Raw genomic sequence first — 18,628 nt, 5'->3', positions numbered from 1 at the left:
AGCCATGCAGAAGGAATGGGCGCAGCATGGGAGCTCAATATTCGCAGCTCAGTTGTCTCTAAATGCCGCATAATATATAACCAAGGCAATGCGAAATGACACCGTTGTGCCTCCCCATCCCGCACTAGCCACTCTTTCTCTTTTCCTTTTTATTTTTCCTTAGCGCTAAATTCTCCAGGGTGTTCCTCTCTCACCAGCTATCAGGCCGGTTCATTTGGGGCAGGTTTTGTTATCGTAAAGTGTTCCTGCAGTAAAAGTATAATGAGAGCCATGGCTATAAATACGTCGCATTATTCGATAGTGTCATGACGAATGCGAGTCTCATGGAGGAACAGAAAATTTTCATCCGTCGCGGAGTCCGCCGAGTGGCGCTGCTATCATGACGTCATCGCGTGTCTGTAGGAGTTGCGCACCCCGCCACAGCGCCGCCGGGAAAACCTCACCGAACCTAACCTAACCTAACGTAACCCAACCCAACCCAACCCAACCTAAACGAATCTAACCAAACAAAACCTATCCTAACCTAACGTAATCCAACCCAACGCAACCCAAGTTCGCCTAACCTAGCCCAACCTAACAGGGACCCTGCAGCACTTACCATCGACTACTCGGAATGTTTTTGGGGTAAAATCTATTGTCCCAGAAATCTCCTACCGCAAGAATTATGAATATCCGTTCACTATCAACAAAACTATGCGCGATGAGAAATCGCGCATAATTGTTCCCTCTCAACTCGACCACGGACAACGCGATGAAAGCTGCGCGCTCTCTCCCGGAGTGGGGGGCGGCTCGCGGCGTTCTCTTCGGCGGCCTTCGATATATGACAAGCCGGGGAGTTTTCTCCTTTTCTCCGCAACGTGGAAGGGTCTATTTTCGGCCTGGCGTCACAAAAATAGCAGGCATGGCTGTCTGCTCGCAAGCGCGCGCTCAGGCTGGTAGGGCGTTTTTGAAACAGTAAACTTTTGTTGTCGAGTGGTCTGGTTGAAAGGGGAGTATTGAGTTCGTCATTCAAACTCTGCGCGCACACAAAACAAAAGAAACGCCATAACTGTGCGTACAGGTTCAGGCATAGAAGAGGGTGGTACACAGCGCCGACGATGGCGGATCGTCACAGGAAATGTAAGAAAAGTAAACCGCGAAGTTGACCAGCGACAGCCAATACGACAGCCATGGCCGCAATGACGTCGTTTAGGCCATGCCAGGGGTGCATAATGAGGAGAATTGAAGAGAACGCGGTTGGTTTTTCTGTGTCTTTCACAGCGATTTGCGCGCTCACCGCGTCACGTGCACGTGTAATATTTGGCTCAGGTATTTCTGGCAGTGTAATCTAGACGTCGGGCAGGTTTACTGGAACTGCCCGAAGAGTGTTGCAGGGTCCCTTTAAGAACACGTGCGCGATGGATTCGGTGCCAACCACCAGTGTGGGCCGCTCTCCTGAGTAGCACTTCCACGAGTGCGGATGGCGCACCCACGTGAATTCCTGTTCGGCTATCGCATTCTCCATGGAAGGCGAAGATGAAGCGCCCTCAAAGTTTTTATTCATACCTTCAACAAACCGACCGAAGGTCCTAAACCACGTAAAGTCTGACACAATCCAGTGTGAAGCCTTCACTTTTTTAATGTACAATTTCCCACAGGAGATGCCTATAATTGAGGGGATTCGTGCCCAGCTTTCGTGACATCCCCATTGCCGTCATGATGAATAGCGCGAGAGTTCTTAATTTTAGTGTAGTGCAAATTTTCTTCGGCTGCTGGAATTAAACGTAAAACCTCGCCTTGTGGTTGACATCACTTTCGAGAACTGGTACGTACAGGTTCCAGGGAGTGTGATTGATTGATTGATTGTAGGGTTTAAAGCCCCGACGCAACGCAGGCGATGAGGTGCGCCGTAGTGGAGGGCTCCGGATTAATTTTGACCACCTGGGGTTCTTTAACGTGCGGCGAAATCTCGTACACACGGGTGTTTTTGCTTTCTGCCTCCATCAGAAAAGCTGCCGCCGCGGCCGGGAATCGAGCCCGCGACCTCGGGCTCAGCAGCGCAACACCTTAGCCACTGAGCCACCGCGGCGGGTATAGATACTTCTGCAAAGTTGGCTAGTTAAGTTAGTACTCAAAAGATGCGCTTCCTGTGCACAAAACAGCTCTACTAGGTTGCTGAGAGCATTACCCAATGTCAGGAAAGGCTGAATATGTGGTTTTGTTGGATCTGTTGTTGCAAACACTGCAAATATAAGCATCCATTGGCAAGGCAGAAGATAAAGGTAGTGTCTATTATCCCGGCAACCGGGAGAATCACTGTCAGAAATTTCTCACGGCAATCGATTCTTATTGGCTAAGCACGCTATGCGGAGATTCTATGGGATAAATATTCCCTAAAAAGACATGTTTGCAGCTGCCCCTGTAGCGCTGAGGTATACTACTTGGTTTTATACGAGAAAGTTTAGGTTCGAGTCCGACAGTGCGTTATTATTATTTTTTTTTGGCTTTCAGAATTTTTTGGTCATTGTGATTTTGTGAATACTTTTTTACTCTGGCTTTTACTATATCAAGAGATCGATGCACAGGACTTCTGGAATGGGTTGAATTACGTTTTATATAGGTTGTGTTCTGTGTCGTTGGGCTGCGTTAGATTAGGTTTGTTGCAGTTGGGCTGGATTTTGGTAGGTTATGACGCGTTCGGTTCGGTTACGCTAGGTTCAGTGAGGTTGTGTTATGTTAGGTTTCGTTGGGACGTAATATTATTCAGTAAATTTAGGCCAGTCAGCTTTTATGGAAACTGCCGCGAGAATTTCCCGGAGGTAATTCTCACGGCTGCCGTGAGATTAGACGCAGCCGAAGATAAACGGAAAAGAACAAACCACAGACAGATCGTTCAATGCCGCGGTGCAAGAAAAAGTATCGAGGAGTTTGGACAGAGGCAAGCGCATGCTTCCTCGGCATCTAAAGTAAGGCTTCTCTCGCCTCTCCAATGCGCCGAGGTCAGATTCGGCAATGGCCGTTGCTTTGTCTGGCATCACGTTTGCGCGGGGCGTTAGTGAATTGGTCGTGCGTACGACCCTTTCCCCTCTCCCTTGCACAGCAAAAGGAGGAAGGCCTCATACCGGGCTGGAACGCGTTAAGCGATGACAGTCAGCATGCAGGCGTTTGTGTAAGCGGCTTGTGGCTGCTAGTACGAGCGAGGAAAGCTGACTACATAGACAACATACATCACTATGAAGGGGAAGAATTATTGGGCATTCTATGCGAATTCGTTGTAGGTGTGCGAGCACGTTTAATTTGGTTTGTTTGCGTCACGAAGCGTCCCCAAATGTTCGTTGCGTGTTCTCTTTAACGTGTCGGTACATTAGATTAAGCATAAATTACTGATCTCTTTTGGTGTTGTTTTGCCTTTTGTCTCGGAGCGATGCCTCACGGGTATAACTTATAAGGCCGGTCGTGTCTTAAAGTCTTCAACGCGCCCAGCATGTTTTAGTAAAGGCGCAGGCTTGCGTACACTCCTCGTCTCAAGTGTTCTCATTCCGCGCCTACCACCCTTTCATCATCGTTTCCTATATCTTTTACGGCCTGTGGGCCCTATTTTTGACTTTCTTTATTCTTCGTGATTTCGCCATCTTGACCGGAAACCTATTCTGATTAGCTTTCAGTTTTGTCTTGTGCTTCCGGCTGACAAAGCACACGGTGCTATGCCGTATGTTTTCCGCACTATTTCATTCAATTTTCGGCTCGCAAGGTAACCAGGTACCAAATTGTCAGCTTGTCAGAACTAGCCTTTCAAGCTCGCGATATTGACATCGGAATGAGTCTATAATATTATTAGCACGCTTTTTTCCCCCACAAATTTCTATGGAGCTGGCGCAATTTCATTCTTGCCTTGCTATGTGTTGCGCTCAAAGCGGATTGTAGAAGGATACACCACCGAAACATTACATGGCTCCACATTATCGAAAGCTTCTTACTATAGGCTTTAGGATAAGCCTTCGAGCAAACCTTTCGCGGAGTTATAACAATCATAATTTCTAATGCACTGATTAGCGTTTCCGCGATATGTACAAGCAGTTTCGGCCCATGGCGACTGTATACACCACGGATAATAAATAAGGTAGATGCGTTTGCTGTGGACTGAAACACACGCAGTACAATGCCGTGGTGACCTCTCACGCAGGATTAATTTGCCTTTATTGGCCTCGGAAGGAATCCCGTTAAAAGAAACTGCACCACGTAATAGTTCGACGGGGCAACTTCCTCGGATATCATGGGGAACATGTTCCCTGCAATAATCATGAGGAACATGTTCCCCATGGTTGATTGATGATTGATTGTGGGGTTTAACGCGCCGACGCAACGCAGGCGATGAGGCGCGCCGTAGTGGAGGGCTCCGGATTAATTTTGACCACCTGGGGATCTTTATCGTGCGCCGAAATCTCGTACACACGGGCGTTTTTGCTTTTCGCCTCCATCACAAAAGCGGCCGCCGCGGCCGGGAATCGAACCCGCGACCTCGTGCTCAGCAGCGCAACGCCTTAGCCACTGAGCCACCGCAACGGGTTGTTCCCCATGGTTATTGTAGAACGTTAGCAGCATCTGACGTGCCCCAAGATAAGATAAAAAAAATAATAATCGTGGAGAATTCGCGAAAACAACGAATGGGCCCGCCTTTGGCCTCCCTGAGTCAATACGTTGGAACCGTACGGGGATTTGGCAAGGAAGCTATGGCGTCCGTTGGTGCTGCTCATGGGGTCCCGACCAGGGTCGTGACCCCGCTTCTCACAAGCTGCAGTGGCGTCTCAACTGAGAGCTGAGTGCGAAGCGAGATACCCCCTCACGATGGGCGTAGACGGGCAACCCTTTGACAAGTACACTACTCATGCTTCCATCATCAATGTTTCGCCACGAAACGCCTACACGTCACGGTTGGGCACTTTTTGCCTGCAGTGCACCCCGTTTGCCCGAAACCGCGAGCGTTGCTTTGTGCCGGCCCGCCAGGCGCGCCATTGTTACGGACTAAGGTTGCGAAAGATTCATTCGTCGCGGCCGGTTTCGCTCGTAAAGGGCTGCCGCGTGGGCCAAGGTCGCCTCCGCGCCTGTTTAAATTGGCCGCCAAGTTCAAGCGCGGGACCTCACCGGGGGCCGCATGGCGGTATCATTCGCCGGCGCCGAGACGCCGGTAGCGGAAGAGGCCGGGACCTGGACGGGCAGCTGCGATGCGGAAACCGGCTTCGCCTGTTCCGGCGTCGCCCAGGCGTGTTTCGGAAATCGCACCACCGACGCGTGCTCATCCACAAGCGGCTGTTCATCCCAGCGAATATATAAAAACTCGCCGCAAATAACGCCAGAAATTTTAGCCTGGCTGCTGGTTAACTGCATTAAATATATGCACGGTGTTACATGAAACTAACTTAGCCTGTTGACTACGTGGCGGCATGCAACTGTATGAGCATGCATCGTCTCAAATTTTTCAGCCTAAGGGAATAATTTTGCGTTTGCAATCTTCTAACACGCTGTCGAGAAAGCTTTCACTTACCCCAGTGCGAATGGCGTTGCGCGCTGTTATGTGCAACTCTGGAGCTCAGCAACCGCGAGCGCCGTTGAGACTGTGCATGCAACTTACTGCGGAACCGCAGTGCATGCCAGGGGCTTGGTTACCTGGAAGCGAGCTTCTCCCTGCGCCCTTGTCGCTTGACGGGTAAGGCTGCTGTCAGCGGCTGAGGTGTGGGCAGACGGCGTCGAGATGAAGCGTGGAGGCTTGCGTAGCAGCGAGCTGCGACGGGACGCCCTGTAGCCTTCACGTCTCGCCGGCCGGGCTCGCGCAGTGACTGCTGGCGCTCGGCGGCCCTTCCCCCTCGCTCGCGTACTCTCTTTCGAGCGATAACCTAGATACCCGCGCAGTGGCACAGGTGGCACCGCTAGGCTTCCAACTGGCACTGGTCTTAGTGTGGTAAGCTCAAGCAACGCGTTCTGATCTCCCGAGATTTTTTGCGCAATGACAGAGGGGCCCAAGTGCCGGCGCGCAAGAACAACAGGCCAAGAGTGCGGAGGGGGGGACGAAATGGGGGAAGGAAGAGAGGCGACCGCGCGCGCCCGGAGCGCACGCAGGGAAGCGGGGGCCGCGAACGGGGAAGGAAAAGCGACCCATCATTGGTAGAAGTGTGTCACGTGGGCGCGAAGGTTCGCATGTGCCCTAGATTGCGAAGCGCCTGTTCCCCAGCCCTAGGGAGGTTCGGTGCCTAGACTCCAGGGGCGAGAGTCCGGGGACGCTCTTGCAAATTGATCGGGACGCTTTGGACCTTGGGTCCCCAGCCCGGGGCCGGCCTGCGGGCGTGCAACACGGGACTCTCCTTCAGGGTGGCACCGCAGCTTTTGTCTGGAAGTAGTGCGCAACGATTTCCGAAAGTATTGCTGATAGCATCGATTTCGCGTTCAAGCCCGCCTTTGCGGATGGGCGTCTTATTTGCAACGTCTGTCTGGCTGCAATACGGAGGAATACTCCGAGAACGTAGGTTCTTGTAGGTAATAAAAAATAAAGCTTAGAGAAGGTCGCTTAAACATGCTTTGTTCCTAGAGCCGTTACGAATGCGGAGAGACGGGTCTGCGCCGTGTCCGTCGCTGCACGGGAACAACGAAACCCCGTTTTACAAGTTTCGCAAGTGACCGTCCTTGTAATGACTTTTTTATATGTTGGGTCCCCGAAAAGACGTGCAAGGAATGTTTTTTATTGCGTAAGATTCGTTCCTGGTATGTCCCCGGGACTCGTTATACTCTGTGCCAGTAATGGCGATAAGGTACGAAAAAAAAAAAGATATTTCTTTAGGGCATTTTATTTTTACTCACCTGGTCAAAGCCGACTGTTTCATGAGCTGTTAGCTTGTCAGAGGGCCGTACTTTCTTCTCGTCATTCTTTTTTTTTTCTTGAATGGAATAGTAACGATTAGGTTAATAGAATAAAATACATTTGCGGGTCGTTTCAGACAAGCAGCAATATATTTTTAAACTGGGCGATCTCCCCGGCTCTGCTAGGCCAGGGAAGTGTGTGCATAATCTGTGCAGACCCATCTGCTAGGATATTTTGCCAAGCAGAAGGCCAAACGAAAGCGTCGGTTAGGTGGGCTTTCTGGGGTCAATATCGCGCATTTATAGACTACTTTCGGCATCACATCCAACGAGCGAACTAGATAGAAGAGTCAAAACTGCGGATATAATAGGTGGACAAATAGTGCATGAAGAAGGCAACGTGTACAATAGGAATGGGCCATTGAATTAAGCTTCGGAAAGCAAGACCGAACTATACGAGCTGTAACATAGATAGGAGTACTGAGTTTAACATACAGGTCTGACGTATTGAACAATTTTGCAAGCAGAGCGCCAAAGTAAATGCGTACACATAACTTTGCGTAGCGCAACGCGTGTTGTTAAGCGTAAAACAACAAAATTATCACCACCACCACAATTAAAAACAACAACAACACAAAGTGTACGTCGCTGCCATCAAGAGGAGAGGGAAGTGTGATTACAAGAGAAACAACCTTCTGACTGTTTCCTTCATTTTTGTTTTTCTTAATAAGGGGCAATTGTAAAATGACTGATAAGAGCAGAAGTCAAAGCCGTGTAAGTTTGGTGAAAACTTGGAGGACACTTAAACTTCGCCTTCAGGAGTGGAACGCGAAAGCCGAGCAGGAGCAGACGTGGATGCGCCATCTGCACCCGTAGAAGACTCCAGCTCGGAAGACCACCTCGCCCAGGCGGGCCGCACCGCATTCATCGCACTCGTCCTCTCTGCAGGTAGCCGCTCCAGCCGAAGGTGCTCTGCTGCCCGTCAACGGACACCTCGGTCGCCAGCGTTGCGCTCACCGCGTGTAAAAACAAGGCGTCAAGTTCCCAGCCTCGGATTCTTGAAATATTTCCGCTGCCGCTCAAAGCGAGCCGAGGCCCGAGAGCTATCTGATCTCATGCGCAACACCAAAACTCCATGTGAGCTGCAAGCTGAATACGACGTTCTATCGCCCCACCGGACGAACATGGCGCTCGAACGCGTCTCCGTAAACTTTCTCACGCACCGAGCAGATCTACACGGTTTCGTGATGTTTGCCAGGTTTAGTGAACGATTGGTTTTCGCATTTTGCTGGGAATTATTGCGCCACCTTCCCTTCGCATCATAGCAGCGCGACGGCTATAGTGCATTGCTACGGACCGGCTCCGACAAGTGCTGCAGCCGGGCACTGATGGCGAGCCGAGTCGTGGTAGCGTGGCCGGTGGCTGCTGCCGTGCGTAGAGTTGCTCCATTGCGACGACAAGGAGCCAGAGGCCAAACTTAAAAACTGTTTAATGCATGCATGGCTCAAATATTCGAGAGCATAAAGTTAGAGCAGACAAGGCTACGACAAAAAGGCGAACATGAATTCTAAATCCGGCAGAGAGTACTCCGAAGCTCTGTTGTTGACGCACTGGCTCCGATGCTCGCGTGTTCTAGAATTTTAGGAGGAAACCACAACGGCCAAAGTAATGCGCACGGCACCACAGAGAGTTTTAAGGGCCGTCAAACAAAATATACACAAAACAACCAGCTGTGTCCATGGAGAGGGCGGGATGCATGCTGGCACACGCAGATGAACTTCAAGGGACTGAACCAACTTTTCCCCAAGTACAACCCGGTTGCGAATATGTATTATGGACGTGCCCCCCCCCCCTCCCCCCTAATAGTGTAATATTGAATCAACATTCATTAAATGCCTATGTATTGTTCTTTTCGTTGCAGTTTCTTATGCAAGAAATTTAATTATGTTCGTGCATGTGAGTAACTTTATATTTGCCCTTCTTAAGCGCAGTATACCCAATGCGCATTTGAAGACAGAATGGGAAAGTGCCAAATGTGCACTTGTAATTTAGACGAGCACCAAAGTTCCAGTTGGACTTGTATGGAGAATGTCCTGTGATCCCTGAAAAACTGCGTCTAGGAGCGTTTCTTTGTATTCTTTTTACTTCGAGACATTCTGCTTCCTGTGGTGTTCATAATCGTATAATATACATATTTAGCTGTGTGTTTTAAATTGCTCACTTTATTTCGCCTTGGCCTTATCCGATACTACGTTTTAATTAAAAAACCAAGTGTAACGTTAATGTAACGACACGTTCCAATGTTAGAAGTGAAACTGGAACACGTAGCTTTAGCATCACAGTAAATTTTAACGGGAACTCGTTTCAAAATTTGGAAGGAACGAGGAATGAGCTTTCGTTCCTTCTTTTAGAGGAACGTGTACAGCACTGTCATTTTGCCGCAAAATACATTCGTACCTGAAGCTGTGCCTAGACAACGAACGGCGTTGATTCCGTCATCCTCTTGGCCTCCATCCCGGGAGGGAGTAAGTGGCAAGCTTAAGCCTCATTAAAGGAGCCATGAAGAGAAAATACAACTTCGTTTAATTTGAAAGAACTAGGATTCAGTATCTCACTCAGCTCCATTACAGTCACAAAAGATGTTTTTTTTAACGAAAAAAAGCAAAACGTATTTAAAAACTTTCAAATTGCGCGCCACAGTGACGTGTTATGAGCAAGAATGACGTCATACGGGCCAACAGTAAAACATGATTTTCAGTGCGTTAACGGCACGTTAGCATTCAAGTGATGCGGCCAAATGGAACTAGAGGCCCCATTACAGACGTCCAGACATGTGTCGTCGTGACAGGTCAGTTAGGCGGCCGCCAATCGCACAAACAAGGTTCCGTGACGTCATAGAAAAGTTGCGGGAAATTGGCTAGGGGGTCGCGACTGCTTCACACGTTTTCTTTAATATCTCCGTTATTTGTTCGAAGATTGCGATGATATTGGTATCATTGTTATCGGGGCTAAGCAGTCTTTCTAATAAACACAACTTGTATTTTGTCTTCATGGCTCCTTTAACACTGGACGTTTACTTTCCCCGAGGGGTGTCGGGGAACCGCTTGGCTTCGGCTGTGCGCGTTCTCCCCTTGGCACAAAACTGAGCAGAGCCAGCATCGGGTACCGATCGACAGTAGATGAGGCCGTGTGCGATATTGCAGGCGTGTTGTCCACAAATTTCGTTTTCAAGGAAAGCGCGCTGCGGATGCAGTTGTGTGGTTTGCCCTTCAAAAATGCAACAAACATACAGAATAATAACTTCGGTGGGTCGCTTTTACAAACAGCGAGAAATAATTCCATCGCGCAACACAGGGACATGGCGGCCAACACAGGCGCTGGCAGTAGGCTATTTCGAAACAGGTTGGCATTCAGCACATAGCGGTCAGCAGAAAAACAGCTGGCAGTCAGCGCCGGTATTTGCTTTCTCTTAATCTCCCCGCCTCGCGCGAAGGGAATTTCTTCAAAAGTGACAAATAACAAAGGCAGTTGGCCCGTTTCGCAGGCCTTTCGCAACAAGAAGACAATGTAAGCAACCGGAGCGTTTCATGTGCAACTCAAGCCCTCATATGCCCGAGTAAAGCCGATCTTTGGAAGTTCTCGAGCAGACTCTTTGGGCGTGGACGAATGGAAATTGGGTGCTGGGAGGAAAGTGCAAGCGCTTTTCTAAAATATTCTCAGATGTGTTACCTTCAGGAGAACATTTGGAAGTGGGCATTCAAAAGTTGAATTGCGAGTTTTACGCATCGCAGCTGCGCCTCGGACAGGAGGTAAGCCGCAGTGGAGAGTTCTGGTATCATTTAGTCCACTTAAGTGTCTTGACCGTACACCTGCAGAAATCTTGTACACGCGGGCCGTTGGCTATTTTCTCGCCTCCATCAGGAATATCAGCCTCGGAGTCAACCAATCGGAATCGCTATCTCGTGCTCAGTAGTGAACGAAGCGTTAATGAACCACAGAGGAGGGTTCATACGCACAAAAATATTTCCTGACGCGAACAATAAACTGCTCAAGGGTGGAACGTGACTTTGAAAAATACGCATATTATTGTATTTACATTATTATACATCCATATAAACAAATAATGTGTTGCACAAGCCAAATTAACCATGGTTGTGTTCGCTTTCTGCTCAATACGTGTTTCAACAGCGGAGGTGTTGTAGCTGGTCGTAATGAGTGGCGCGTAACGCGTTAAAATACCGATAAAATGCCGACCTCGTAAGCGCGTGCCTCCCGGTGATCGTCGAGCGTTCCCGGCTCGCGCAGTGGCTTTAGCAGTTTCATTGTGAACAAAGCTACCGTGAAGAAGCCGAAATTACTTTTAAGTTTTTATTTTTCATTACTTGGTCGGTGCCCTCTTTCTCTGTCAAGTGGCTTTAGCAAAAAAAAAAAAAAAAAGGCCAAACCCCAAAGAGCGCCTAGCGTTGCCTAGCAACCAAGCTGGCGCAACACCTGCTCCACGGAGCCTCGAAGCGACTCCAGGAACGCCGCAGACGCGTCGTGCACGTACGCGCCGCCGCTGCGCCCCAGCTGTCGTCAAGCGCTACCGCGCATGTAATGCTTGGCATGAGGAACACGACGATATCGATGCATATGACGCTGACTACTATATACTAGCACAGTGCAAAGCGACGACGGAACATGTAAATACTAAACTATTTCAAACTTGTACAAATGCGCAGTGATGTGTCCTTCAGGGCTCACGTAGAAAGAAATCCTGCATCTTCGCTATGGTTGAAGCATCGCCTCCTGTATTTTTACATACAGGAGGCGATGGTTGAAGAATTGCACGACTTAGCTCAAGCTTCGCCAGTTTTTTTTTTTTTTTCTGATTATCTACTGGTCTGGATAAAAGACAGAGTCTGCCGCTTGTTTGTTCATTTGTACATTCCTTAGCTCTCTCTCTAGTTTTGTTTGTTTTTCTGCTGCGAAACAACACCGGTTGGGGCCAAGATCAAGCATTTTGTCAGAGAACGTTGCCTGTGTTGCCTCAGCCAGGGTTGCACTGGCGAAACAGAGATACCCATCCACGCCCTTATTTAACCCCTCATGCATACCTCGCATGAGAATGCGAGGTATGAGAAGCCCGCCCTGCTTTTTGAAACTAAAGGGCAAAATACCCTCGAAGGACATTTTAAAGTGACCTTGGAAGGCCATCCCGTACACCCCTGCATTGATGCACGGATAATGGCTCTCAGATTCAGCAGTAATTTATAAAGTTTCGGAATAATAAATGTCCAGCTGCACGTTACATGGTTGTGACAAGTACGTCTGCTCTCCCCCCACCGTACTTTACCCTTCCTCCTAACTAAAAATCTTACTGACCCCCATGTAGCCTGTTCCAGCCACTCCGGTTTCATCGGCATCTGAAGCCCCGTTGAACAACCCGCTGGCGCAGCTGCGTACACGGTGCACGCAACTGTTGTACCTCCCGTCGGCCTTTCCGATGCGGCGATGATGCTGCTCGGCCGAGTCGGTGATCCCCCGACGGCTGCAGGCTGCGAAGTGAATGGCCCGCCGGGGCACGACACGGGGCTAATTTTACGCGGCCTCTATTTCGGCCATAGCGAGAGTGAGCCGACGGGGAGCACGCAGCCGGCGCGTCGCGGGCCGCTCGGGGCTTCGGCTGCCATCCATCATGAGCGGCGGAACCAATTTACAATCGATGTACTCCCGCGGCTGTACGCGTGTGCGTCAACAACGTCGTGTTTGAACTCGCCCAGTAGTGATACGGCAGCTCTTGGACCGAGACGAAATCGTTTTCACGGCAAGTAGGCTTTCGGGAAAGCCTGACGGTGCGGTGTGTACCGTTCTCTCCATTGATATTCAGTGTGGGTGTACAATTGCGGTTGAAGTCTGGCGCAAAGCTCTACTTTGCTTAGACTCAAACAAGCAAACTGTAAGATTGAAAAGACCTCCCCCTTCCAGTGTTGACGTTAATATGGTTGCCGCGTTCTAAACAGGACGCTCCGGCAGTTTTCGATGTTTTTGACGCTAGGAAAACGCTCTGTAATAAACTATACAGTGTACTATCACCTGGGTGAGCCCACAGACCATCAATGCTTGTTTGTAATTCGATGTTTCTGTCATCATTAAACTGCCCCTGCGTATTTGTAAGTTTACTTCTTGAGCTGTTTGGCGCTTATCAGATTCGATGCGATGTTCTTTTAATGAGGGGACTTCGCGATGAAAATACGTAGTACTATATATTTATTGCACTATTTAAAAAGTATAATGTTCTGGTGAGGGCCTTCTTATTCATCAAAATTGTGGTTGTGATAGTCGGAATAATATTAACAATAATAATAATAATAATAATAATAATAATAATAATAATAATAATAATAATAATAATAATAATAATAATAATAATAATAATAATAATAATAATAATAATAATAATAATAATAATAATAATAATAATCAAACGTTTTACAAGAGCGCCCAGGAACGCCGCAGGGCGTTTATGATGGCTCAAAAACACGCGAGGCCCGGTGTACCCAATTCGCAAAAGAATGAATTAATGGGCTGGCGTAGGTTACATGCTCGTGAAGATGTTAATAATAATAATGGTAGCAAAAAAAAATCACTTAATGAACCTTTAAAGGTTGTGAGGGCATCCAATAAGGTGGGGCGGACGTGGAAATAATGGGTAGCACAGTGAAAGTACTGTTCAACAGCCACAACAACAACAACAACAAATAAATAAAAGGAGCAAGGCTATGGAATGTATAATAGTATATAGCTGTATGAAAGTTGCCCGGGTGATAGTTGTGACAGAATCGGGTAAGCCATCCACTACTATAGCTGCAGTCGTGAGTTTTGAAACAAACGGGTCAGCTAGGGAGAACCCGTTTGTCTGCGCCCGTCCTGTCCCTTTCTTATAGTCTTGTCTCTCACGCGCAGTTTTTCTACCCTCGGAAATGCAATACCAAGTAGCCCAACAACACGCTGTACTAAGGGAAAGAAAACTCTGCAGTAGTCCCCAGTACAGTTCTGGGAGGAATCCCTGACAGAAGGTGAACGAGAAGACGGAAAAGCATACGGGTAGCGACACGACTGATTGTAACACATTTGATCGATATAATGGGAAATAGGTAAAGTGGCATATTTTGTTTTGCTTACGAGTAAGCGAAAGTGTGGAGCCTTGTTTAAAGCACCGGTATACATTTTAACGAGTGTTGGTTAGACTACAAATTACTTGCTAAATTAGTAATTCTTTCCCGGAAGACAAGATCCACCCCTATACGTGCTGATTTCCACACAGTTGTCCGAAGGTTACTGCGACGTTATTTTAGAGTAAATAATATGCTCTAGAACTTTTAAATTTGCACTTATAAAACAAATATGGTCTGCGTTCTAGAAAGGCAATTATCCAGTGACTGGGCAAGTAACCGTGACGAAAGGATTGGCTGAAAAGGCGCGCCAGTAGTGTTGAAGGGAAGATTGGCTATTTTTATGAAAAAACTAAGGTATCCGGGCCACACTCACTATTTAGAACTGTCCAGGTGTTTTTTGTTGTAAGTTTGGGAGGGGGAGAGGGAGAGGAGAGAGAGAGAGAGAGAGAGAGAGAGAGAGAGAGAGAGAGAGAGAGAGAGAGAGAGAGAGAGAGAGAGAGAGAGAGAGAGAGAGAGAGAGAGAGAGAGCATTTGGAGAGGGAGAATTGGAAGAGGGAGAGAGAGCTCAAAAGTGAGAGTGGAGTCCTAGTCGGGAATCCATTCGTTTCCCTAGCCATCTTGGCCCCTGTCACCAGAAGATGTTCGTGAGAGCGCAGATAGTTCGATACGGACTTCGGATTCAAAGTCGCAAACTTCTTATATCTTCCATTCCGTTTAAGAACCAGTACATCTCTCATTACTGTAAAGTATTTCTTTCTTGTTTATTACTTCACTGCTCCTTGCAACAAAACAGGAATTCTGGGTTATTCGGTATTAAAACCAGTGTCATTTGGGTCTTTGCGAAAAATGCAAGCTTTTTGTTGCTCTTTGTATTGATAAAACACCGTGATAATCAAATTTAATGAGGGACAAGGTATTGAAGTTTGTGGGCTAACCGAGCGTGTTCACATTAGATCTTCCACATTCTAGCTTGAAATCCCATTTCAACTGCAATAATTGTCTTTGCTACCTTTATTTCATTCGGGGCATTCTTGTGAGGAAAATTGGGATTCATGGTGTGGCAAAAAAGGCTTCCAGTTAATTTGCAGTTGACCGTATACCTTATGTTGTAGTGAGCATAAGCTTTATAGGCCATCTACGGTATCGTTATTCCCATTGCCTATTCGAGCTATTATTTCCTGGGTTGCGTATACTCGGAAGTTTCGAAAGTTTTAACTATTCGAAAGCTTCAGATATTCATACAGCCCAGTCCATACTTAAAACTGGTCATTAGGTCATAATTTCTAAGTTTTCACCCTCGCTTTCTCTCTCATGAAGTTCACTGGGTGTATTAGCAGTTTATACAGCGTTTAAAAAAACGGTTGCCTTTGGTTTTTTATATGCAGTTTTTTTTCCTCATAAAAAGTTTCTACCGCGTAGCAAATACCAAAAGAAATACACATGATCGAATGTTGTTATTTTGTTTTTTCCCAGCACGATTGCTCTCCTCATTATGTTGCAAAAAATCTCTCAACGCCAGTTCAGCATTAGATAAATAAAGAAAATAGTAGAAACGACTGGATTTGTAAAATACAGGTGCTATTTTGATAAATCAACCGGGAATTTTTCGTAATTTTTTTTAGTAGCAAAATAACAAAAAACTGACGAGTAATAACCAATGACGTCTTGTCGGTACGCGTAGACTGCTTCAAATTGTAAGCAGACATTTTTGAGGAGTATCAGATACGCGCCAACCATCGATGTCGTATAGTAATACATCCTGCCCAGACAACCCCCTTCGTTATGGACTTTGTCTATGCGCGAATAAATTCGATTAGACTGCTAGAGAATGCAATTAATTTCGCATTGAAATTTGTTGCATGACGCAAATAAAATTGGAAAGCCTCTCTAGGGAATTTCGTGTCTGTTGTGAGCGCGGCCCGGCTAGGGAAAATTGGCGGCCTCGAGGAGGATGCGTGCACGCTCAAGCTCCTGAAAAGGAAGCCCGCTGCTGTTAGCCCACTTCGCTGGCGCCGCCGCCGCCGCCGCATAGTCTGCAAGAGAGCGGCCGACTAAAACAGGCGCTTGTTTACGTCTCTAAACAGCCCACTCCATTCCGACCGCTGCGCCTAACCACTGCAGACGTTCACGCCTCGTCTGGGCCCCGGTTTGGATAAACGGGCCATGGCCGCGGAAGCCCGCTTGCTCGCCCCCTCGCGCGCACGGTGATGCTCGCGCTAGAGCAGGGCCGCCGACTCAGGCGTATTACTAGCGATACTTGTTTTGTTCGTTCCCTAGCAGCCCGTACCGCTGCAAGGGCTCGCACCGCGCACTGAAGTAGCGTATCAGTGTTCGGGAGTGCGTGACTGCCTCGATGAAAGCGATATGTGACTTGCACTCTCCTCGTTTGGACTACGGGGATGGTTTCGGCGGTTAAGAAATTCCTGTGGATGAACGTGACGTTACCATCCAAATGCGCAGCCGGTCTCCTCTCCTGACAAGCTGTTGTACATGTAACCTGTCGCAGCTGAACTGAAATATCTCTTCGAGTAAGGAAATACAGCCAGGCGCTGAATCCTTCAATGCGGAGCTCAATGTGGTACGCCAATGTAGGTGTTCATGCCATGCCATCCAGATTTTCATAAAGCCCACGCCCCGGTTGACTAGAGTAGGTAAGATGAGGGATGAGCTGCGGGCCTCCCTTAAAGGTGATAGTAAAATAAGAACATAAAGTTAAGGGCACTTTACAACGAAAAAGAAAAAAAAGAAGAAAAAAACACGAGCCTGCCAGGATTCGAACCTGGAATCTTCTGATCCGTAGTCAGACGCGTTATCCGTTGCGCCACAGGCCCCACGAGTAGTTCATGTCTGGGTAAAATTTATGATCCCGAAATCACTTTGCACTTGAATTACTAGCTGAGACTGCTATGTAGTGCGAAAGCACAATTAGCCTACATCTACCGGTTGCGCAGAAAATTCGTGCAGCCGATTTCATGAAGCCGATTTCGCGAAGCCAGTTTCGTGAAGCCAGTTTCGTGAAGCCAGTTTCGTGAAGGCAGGTTCGTGAAGCTAGTTTTCTGAAGCCAGTTCTAATTTTCTGAAGCTAGTTTTCTGAAGTCTGACGTTAGGCGTAAGATCGGGACGACACATACTCGCCTCGCCTCCGTATCCTGCTACGCATCAACCTTTGCGAAAGCGAGTAATAAATTGGAAAAGGGGGTAATCTTCAGACACGATCGCGGCTATTTCACAGACGAGCCACTTACGCTCGCCCGTAAAAAAAGGCTGAGTACGTTCGATAAAATAAAAAAAAAAGCTTGCGTATCTGGTCGCTCCGCTGCAAATGAAGAGTTTTTTTTAATGAGTCGAATTCACCTAAACAGAATTTGAGAAAAAAAAAGCGAAAGTGTGTTACCGGATCTAAATACAACGCTGTCAAAGCTACTATATCATATGTTTTACGTGTCAGTATGGGAAAGTCTAGGGTCAGCAGTAATTAAAAATATGCAGCGGATTTGACCAATAATGAGGTGATAACTTGGAATTTGGCTCGTATTGAGCTGAAACACTTTATTTGATGCGGAATTCTTATACAAACTTTATTGAAATTGACTTTCAAGAAGTGTGGGATGGAGTGTTGGCGGAAAAAGCCATTAAATGCATGCAACAGGGCTGCAAGAACACTAGCGCTATAATATATAAACGTGGAGAGCAGGTGAGTCGTCTTCGCAGCATAAACAGCCCTCTTCGAATTCTTCCACAGGATCATATTTTTCGGCACGCCGGAAGACACTCACGGAGTATGCAAGCCCTTCATTATCTTGCCATGAACTTCCAAAACACTTCACAATAAGGCTGTTCCCATCTTTTTCTTCTTCCCCTTCATGAAGTGCTCGTACTCACAGGAGGAGGGGTGGGGGGTTATGGACAGGGCTTGTAAGCGGTGGCTATTTAGTTAAGTAAGAAAACGGTAAATGTAGGAGCAAAACAAAAAGAAAACCAAAAATAACAAGATTTAGTTCGTAGAGGCGGGGGAGACTGGACGAAATTACTGTTTCACATCTCTCAGTTTCATTTCGTTAACTTCCTCTGTTGCCGTCCGAACTTATGATAAGCCAGCTCCGAAAAGCAAAACAGCCAAGAAAACCCACGAAACACTACAAACGGTCACTCCAAGAGCACACTCCTATTGAGCAAATGAATTTGTCTTATTTTGATCCGCGCCACAAGAGGTCTGGCTCATTTTCGATTCGATCTTCGTACATGTTCAACGGGCGTTACCTGACCCATTTCGTTCCAACCTCTTGTCTAGAGGAAAGTAGCCGAATTTGTCTTAGCACTGCATTTTTACCTAACTTATACCCCGGCTACACTAGGGTCCGAATGTCATTTACTCAAATGGGGTGCTTCGAATGTCATTCAGAATTCGTCGGGCTACACTGCAATTTCGATGGCATATGAAAGCTTTCACAACTGCTCGCCGTGCAGTAGTGGCGCTGTTGTCGCACCGTTCCGTTTTCGCGCAATAATACAAAAATAAAATTTAGGAGCAGTCTAAGGTAGTAAAATGATATCAAATTACAAGAGATACCAGTTTTGACTCTAATGCGGTGGCTGTTTGCGTAGTTTTTTTTTTTTTTTTTGCAACTGACACACTGGTTTTG

The 18,628-nt window shown here is 47.5% G+C and overlaps 1 protein-coding gene and 1 non-coding gene across 2 annotated transcripts in view; both read right to left on the bottom strand.

Annotated features, from left to right (window-relative positions):
- The window catches only part of LOC144155880 (uncharacterized), a 144,615-nt gene extending 138,608 nt beyond the window's left edge, over positions 1 to 6,007 (bottom strand). The window contains exon 1 of the mRNA XM_077687578.1: positions 5,644 to 6,007. The gene's annotated coding sequence lies outside the window, so the exon portion shown is untranslated. The remainder of the gene's footprint in view (positions 1 to 5,643) is intronic.
- A 10,736-nt stretch (positions 6,008 to 16,743) lies between these two features.
- Positions 16,744 to 16,816, bottom strand: Trnar-acg (transfer RNA arginine (anticodon ACG)). The gene has a single exon. It is a non-coding gene; the product is annotated as a tRNA-Arg (tRNA).
- Between the last annotated feature and the right edge of the window lie 1,812 nt (positions 16,817 to 18,628).

This window comes from Haemaphysalis longicornis, unplaced genomic scaffold (genome assembly GCF_048455015.1).
Source record: "Haemaphysalis longicornis isolate Haplotype H1 unplaced genomic scaffold, Haemaphysalis longicornis Haplotype H1 scaffold_1, whole genome shotgun sequence".
Lineage (NCBI taxonomy): Eukaryota > Metazoa > Arthropoda > Arachnida > Ixodida > Ixodidae > Haemaphysalis > Haemaphysalis longicornis.
Note: the sequence above shows the minus strand (reverse complement) of the source record. Positions and strands in the feature narration are given on the sequence as shown.